The 7,636-nt window shown below is 39.5% G+C and overlaps 1 non-coding gene across 1 annotated transcript; it reads right to left on the bottom strand.

The window, feature by feature from the left end:
• Positions 1–4,815: 4,815 nt before the first annotated feature.
• Positions 4,816–4,922, bottom strand: LOC120068605. Its single transcript, XR_005479243.1, has one exon. It is a non-coding gene; the product is annotated as a small nucleolar RNA R71 (small nucleolar RNA).
• Between the last annotated feature and the right edge of the window lie 2,714 nt (positions 4,923–7,636).

Here is a 7,636-nt window from a genome sequence, read left to right as displayed (position 1 = left end):
CTCCTAACTAACAGATTAAGCGGTGGGAATGTGACTGAGAGGTAGAGACACGACAACTGTTGACACGTAGTAAAATTCATGGTAAAATAGACGAAAAGGCAGAGGATGTCTTCATCGCAACCCTAAGCATGGCCACAAGTGTAACCCCAGCCAACGCAAACTTATGCAATCATGCTACACACACCTGACGAAGACATATGTGATGTGTAATAGAAAATGGAACTTATTTCTAAGTCTCCATTCTTGCTTATGCGATCTTAATCTAGCTCTCTCAAGCCTCGATTCTAACTTAGCTCTCTCGAGTCTCAAGTTCTTTCTTTAGACTCTCTCTTGAGTAGCTCTAAAGGGGTGATGGATGCATATATAAGACAAGGTAATCACATAAGTCTGGCTGACGTAAGATTATTCCTATCTCTAGTGAACACTTGCTTACATTGCTTAATGCGACCAACCACTTACCCTCTTGGGCAGTTAGTTGTTGCTGATTTTACTCATAGACAAGCATTGCGTCTGCCTATAGACAAGCATTGCTACAGCTTCACACTAAGCAAATAAGATTTTCTCACAAGACTCATGCAACACACACCTCCCGGTGGTTTACTACATGCTTCATATTCCTATGTCGCAAGATTAAGTATACGACACTCTAACAGTCTCACTAAGTGATGCAATGAAAGTTAAGGATGCTCAGTAAATGAAGATGGAGTTGGAGTCGAAGCAAAATATATAAATGCATTGAGCACAAAATGTATTAATTCCTTAAGCCAAAATGTAATACAATACAATATAAGGAAAGAAGAGAAATGGAGGGCCAGTTGAAAGCAATGTCTTGCTTCTAGCAGATGTGTGTCAAGGCTGCCGGTGGTGCCATAGATGGGCGTTGGAGCAGACTCTCCCGAGCTCTAACTCCAACGAAGGCTAACTTCGTCGCTCGGAATAGATGAAGGAGATGAAGAACTCTCAAGCTATCTTCTCACACTTTCGTCTGGATCACAAGGATCCGCCCTAAGGCAGAGAGCCTCAGGTGAAAAACCTTTGATGATTTGAAATTCTGCTCAACGACTTCTATTTATAAAGCTAGATCGCCGATAGCATTAATGGACATGCTATGAATATGACATTCGCGGCGCGATGGTTCTTTTCTGAATCTATGGTGCTAACGGCATGGTACATGGAATGTCAACATCACCTTTTGATAATCCCAATGCATGCATTCATGTTTGCATTCCACCAACCTTGCTTTCATCCCTCTATTACGGTTATCATTATGTAGCCCTAAACTCTCTACGATAACCGCATTCACTTGACGGTCGCAACTTTTATGCGATGGATGCATGTGGTTGATGGCCGCAACATCCATGCATCGAACGTATGCCTTCGCCTTTGCGATGGAGAGATTCCCCGCATGCAGTCGTCCTTGCGATAGCCCGGCTTCCGCGTATTGATAATAGGCAGAAATACACGTTATTACAGTGCTAAGTTCTTAAACAATGTTAGCTTCCACTGATAAAATATGTTAGATTGCGTCCAAAAAGCATTAAATTCATAACATTGTGGTCGCATGCGTTCATCGCATAGAAACAGTTGATTTTTGTATTTTTATGCAAAATATGCGTTGATGCAAGGCAAAAAGCGCGATCACAAGAAATAAATGGACGGGCGCAGCATTACCGTAAGCCTTTGTGGTGATTTGGGCTCGTAAACATCTGCTCAAGAAGGATTTCCGCATAGAGCCGGCGCAAATTGGTGGGCGCATTTGGGTGAAAGGTATAATTAAACACGATAGGACAGAAAGCTGATGACGGTCGAATCCAAATTAAGCCGATAATCCGCTAACAATAACAAGTACACTCAGCTTTTCGGTGACAAATATTCGGTGCATCAGTCAGAGAATTAAATTCATCCCATCTGTGCAATCATAAGAGAGAAACTGCCTTTCACCTTGGAATCTCTATAAATACCGAAGGCATCCTTCAGAAAAGGGGTTATCAAGTTCACATGTTCACCGATTTAGGAGCTTTAGCTGTGTTCATAGTTTTCTTTTATTTTTAAGGCGGAGTAAGCGAGGAGTTGAGATGCCGGAAGATTGCTCATGGCAACTCGAGAGAGAACCCGGAGGCATAAAAACAGAGAGCGGGCCGACTCTCGTGAGAGCGAGATTATCTTTTGAACAAGACTAGAAAGACAGTGTAAAAGCCTGGGAAGCAAGAGATTGCTACCAGGCTCTTTAATCTATTCTTGCATTGTTATTTTGTACTTCATCTTTATATTCATACAATGGAAATTCTTATTCTACATCTGTTCACTCACTTAGCACGCATGAGTAGCTAAACTTGTTGAATGTGTTGAGAAGAACTAAACTAACATGGCCTAGGATGTTCATTGATTGCGATTATCTTGTTTTATGTTGTGCCAAACATCCCTTTAGAGCTACTCGGAAGAGAGTCTAAAGAAAGAACCTAAGACTTGAGAGAGCTAGGTTAGAATCTAGACTCGAGAGAGCAAGATTAGAACTACATAAACAGAAGATAGGGACTTAGAGATAAGCTCTGTTTGCCAACCTCCATCGCATACATCCTAGAGATAGGAATGATATTATGTGGTCGCCTTATTTGTGTGTGTGTCCTTTTGTCATTGCATAAATAAGAATAGAGGCTTATGTGTAGGTCCTATAGACTTATCGCATATATCGCATGCGTTCTAACATTAGAAGCCGTAGCATTCATATCGAGAGATGATTTACTATTGTATGTGTGTTGTATGATCGCAAAGCATGAACGCATCTTAGGAACTGTTAGTCGAAACCCTTCTCAACCCGTTCACCGCATACTCATCGCATCTTTCATTTGTCAATTCTTTTCGAACTCCGCCACATTTGTTTATTTTCATTACCGCAACAAACAAAACCAACAATTATTTGAGTTGCTAACCCCATTGCGATGGCAAAATGAAATGTCCAAGCCTTTGTTTTGCAGGAAATAGGTCACCCCATGCGTTAATTTCTCGATCTACACAGCATGCGACAATCGATCAAGATCGAAAAAGATTAAAGCAATTGCAGCATATGCGACGATCGATCATGGATTCAAGCGATCAACGCATTTCCACCGCATGCGATAATTCAAAACAACTACACCGCATGTGGCGATCGATCAAAAATGTGAAGAATAACACATTCGCAAGGACTTCTGATGTGTACAACTTTCTATTGTACGATTCTGACAGATTGATCGTGGAGCAGAGCGGACATTTCCACTACGCCATGGCAGGAATTATCAGAATTACAAAGTGAGACCACCAATACAAAGAGCCAAGGTCTATAAATAGCTTCCTCGAATTCAATGTTAAGAAGGTTTGTCTTAAGAGACATTACAGAGAAAATTCAGGAGAACAACGAAACAAGGCTGAAAGGTGAGTCTCTAAGTAATAAATTCTTTCCATTCCCGAAGAAGAAGCTCTGTGCAAGAGATCACTTCTACCTGGAAAGCAAGCCTGAGAGGGAAGCTTTCCACTCCATTTTATCCACATGCCGGCAAGAACAACATCTTCGATCGGGATCTGTGTGAAGATATTGACACTCTTTCTGTATTTGTTTCCATTCTTTCATTCATCTACTGTGTTCAACCTTCTTAAATATTACATTCACAATCATGTATCAAATTCTGAACTTTAGATTTAAATATCATTATCGTAATCATTATCATCTCTCTGTTCTTTTCCACACATTTATCATCCATTTTTTCCATCATGTGTCATTAATCCCCTGGGAAAAGGGGAAGGATTAAGCGAATGAGTTAATCCTTGTTAAGGTAGTCGGCTAAGTTTAACTAAAGCATGCTCGACGACATCTTAATCTGTGAGAGCAGAAGTGAAGATGTTATTCTGCCTATCGAGAGAAGGTTTGAAGAATGCGTTAATGAAAGCGAGAAGTATTTCCAGAGATGGAAACAACCTTGCGTTCATTACGTTCATCTCTGTTTCACCATAGACATATGGGAACTCGGCCGATCACTGAAAGGTATAAGCCAAGGGAAAGCAGAACCTTAGTTGCGTCCTTAACGAAATGGACGAACTTGCAATATCATTTCCCTCAACTCATTCTTTTTCTTATTCATTAACAAGACCTGCCACCGCATTCATTAGATTCTTTTGTACAACATCACAGCCAGTTCTCACCGTTTATCATTATCAGTTTAGTCATTTACTTACCATCGCATTTTACTTTAACGCAATTTATTTAGAGCAATTTACTTTCATCGCAATTTAATTTTCTGCAAACACAATTCTTTATTCTCTATGATAAACAGGTCGCATTTACCACATTAGTATTGAAATAACAACAACAATCCCTGTGTTCGACCTCAGGTCAATCTGAGAAATTTGCGTTGGAATTATACTTGGTTCCAACATAAGAAAACTTGTGACATGCACTGTACGAATGCATACTACGAAGTATATTATCATCATCGCATACACCTAGAATGTAGAATCGCACATGTCTTTATCCCAAAGCACTTGGGCACATATAGCATCATCAATTTCATTCATTAGCGCATAATAATAGATATAGATAAAGATTTACAAATTTAATATTACAAGTTTTTGGCGCCATTGCCGGGGATAATAACTTGAATTATTCATCATCATTCATCAGTAGTGCATAAGCGATATAGTAAAACATTATTTTTAATTCATCCATTCTCTTTGTGATTAGGCAAGAAAATGGGTGTATTCCCTCGAGCCAGGAGAGATCACTTCATGGGAACAGGTCGTAGAGAAATTTATGAAGAATATTTTCCACCTACTAAGAATGCTAGACGAAGGAAACTCATGACTAATTTTGAACAAGACATGGACGAAACACTCAGTGATGCCTGGGTGAGGTTTAAGAGGTTGGTCAGGGACTGTCCACACAATGGATTGCTAGACTACCTTCATATGGAAATCTTTTATCATGGTTTAAATCCCGCTTCCGAGACTGCTGCCAATGCAGCAGCCTAATAACATGTAGAAATACAAGTTATTTATACTATTTTATTTAGATATTGCGGCAAAAAGAGAGAAAAGTTGCGTCGATAGTATACAAATTGGCTAAGAAATACGAAAATTATGAAATTTCGTAAACTCACCCATTAAAACCATTGCTATGGCGAAATATAATGTTTCGGTTTCTGTTTTACAGGAAATAAGTTACCGCATGCGTTAATGTCTCGAAGATAAAATGTACAACGCATCTACATCGCATGCGCCCATCAATCAAGAACGAAGAGATGATCAACACAATCACGGCGCATGCGACAATCGACCAAGAGCTTTAGCGATCAACGCATTTCAGCCGCATGCGGTAATAAAAAACAACATCGCATGTGGCGATAGATCGAAGATGTGAAGAGCAACTGTCTCTTATACACATCTAGATGTGTATAAGAGACAGTGCGACAATCGACCAAGAGCTTTAGCGATCAACGCATTTCAGCCGCATGCGGTAATAAAAAACAACATCGCATGTGGCGATAGATCGAAGATGTGAAGAGCAATGCATTCGCGGACAATTCTACAAGTGTACAACTTTTAGTTGTGCAATTCTGACGGATTGATCGTGAAACAGAAAGGAATTATCCATTCCGCCATTGCAGGAACTACCATAATTAAACAGTGGGGACAAAAAATTCAAATAGCCAAGGTCTTGCCTATAAATAGCTTATTCAAATTCGTTGAAAATATATACAGATACTGGGGATATATACATACAGAGATATACTGAAAGGAGAGAGAGGTTGGTCTGAAGCGACTTACAGAGTAAATCCGGGAGAACGACGAGACAAGGCCAAGAGATGAGTCTCCGAGCAAAGAATTCTTTCAATTCCCAAAGCTGATGCTTTGTGCAAAAGATCAATTCTACCGGGAAAGCAAGCCTGAGAAGGAAGCTTTCCTCTCCACCACATTCATACGCCGGCAAGCACAAGTCTCCAATCGGGATCTGTGTTAAGACGTTGACACTCTTTTCGTATTTGTTTCTATTTGATAATTCATCTTCTATTTTCATCTTCTTTAATCTCTCATTCACAAAATGTATTAAACGCTTAATTTTAGAATTAAATGTTATCATCATCATCGTTATCATCTCTTGTCTTTTTCCGTACATTTATCATCCATTTTCTACATGATGTGTTCTTAATCCCTGGAGTAAATAGCGAGAATTACGCGAGTGAGTTAATCTGTGTCAAGGAATCAATTAAGTTTAGCTAAAGCATGCTCGACGGCATCTTCACCTATGAGAGCAGAAGTGAAGATGTTATTCCGCTTATCGAGAGAAGATTGGAAGAATGCGTTAACTAAAGCGAGAAGTATTTCCAGTGATGGAAATAACCTTACGTTCATGACGTTTATCTCTGTTTCACCATAGACATATGGGAACGCGGCCGATCACTGAAAAGTGTATGCCAAGGGAAAGCAGAATCTTAGTTGCGTCCTTAACACGATTGACGAACTTGCGATGTTTTCACTCTTTACTCATTCTCTTTCTGCTTCATTCATAAGACTTGCCATCGCATTCATCGATTCTTTTGTACAACTTCAAAGGTAGTTCTTGACCCCTGTATCATGTATCATGTATCATAGTAGTTTAGGAATTTACTTTATCAACGCATCTTTACTTTACAACACATTTTACTTTATCAACGCATTTTTACTTTTAGCACAATTTATATTTCTGTACAAACAAAAATTCTTTATTCATTATTGTAACTGGTCACATGTATCACATAAGTATCGCATTTAACTACAACAATCCCCGTGTTCGACCTCGGATCACTCTGAGAAACTTGCGTTGGAATTATACTTGGTTTCATCGCAAGGAAACTTGTGACACTCACTACTTCATCGCATACTACGAGCATATCCTTATCAATGCATACACTTAGAATGTAGTATGGCATAAAATGTCTTTATCGTAAATCACTTGAGTGCATATAGAGCATCATTCATTCATTCATCAGCACAATAAATAAAGATAACACTCCATTTTTATCCTCACAAGTTTATGGCAACATGAGCTTGTATTACATTCATCCATTAGTAGTGTGTATAAACGATACAAAACATAACACAACATAACATTTTATTCGTATTCGCACAAGTTTATGGTGCCATTATCAAGGACATGAGCTTGTATGATTCGTATTCACATTGTCCATATGCTGAAAGATTAATTTTTATCGTTACAAGTTTATGGCGCCATTGTCGAGGATTGGTACCGGTTAGTGTTGAATACTTTTGTGGTATTTTGCAGGACTGATATCTACTGTACTGTCTGTTATCGCGAAGAGCAGGCTGACGGTTTATGAGTACTGGAACTGATCAGGAATTCGAAGCGGACCTAGAGATCTAGCGTACTTTTCGCGCGAGGGAACACCAGAACAGAATCAGGCGAAGAAGAGTAAATATGGCAAACAATAATAAGAGGCCCGAAGGAAATCAAGGGGCAAATTGGGCAGTGAAAGACCTTATCTTTCTTGTTGCTGACCGCAATATCCCCATGAGAAACTATGCGATGTCAAATCTTTACGGCTTCTCGCCCGGTATTTCACAGCCAATGGTTGAGGAGAACGCATGCTTTGAAATAAAGCCGGTCATG

Source organism: Benincasa hispida, chromosome 12 (genome assembly GCF_009727055.1).
Source record: "Benincasa hispida cultivar B227 chromosome 12, ASM972705v1, whole genome shotgun sequence".
NCBI lineage: Eukaryota > Viridiplantae > Streptophyta > Magnoliopsida > Cucurbitales > Cucurbitaceae > Benincasa > Benincasa hispida.
Note: the sequence above shows the minus strand (reverse complement) of the source record. Positions and strands in the feature narration are given on the sequence as shown.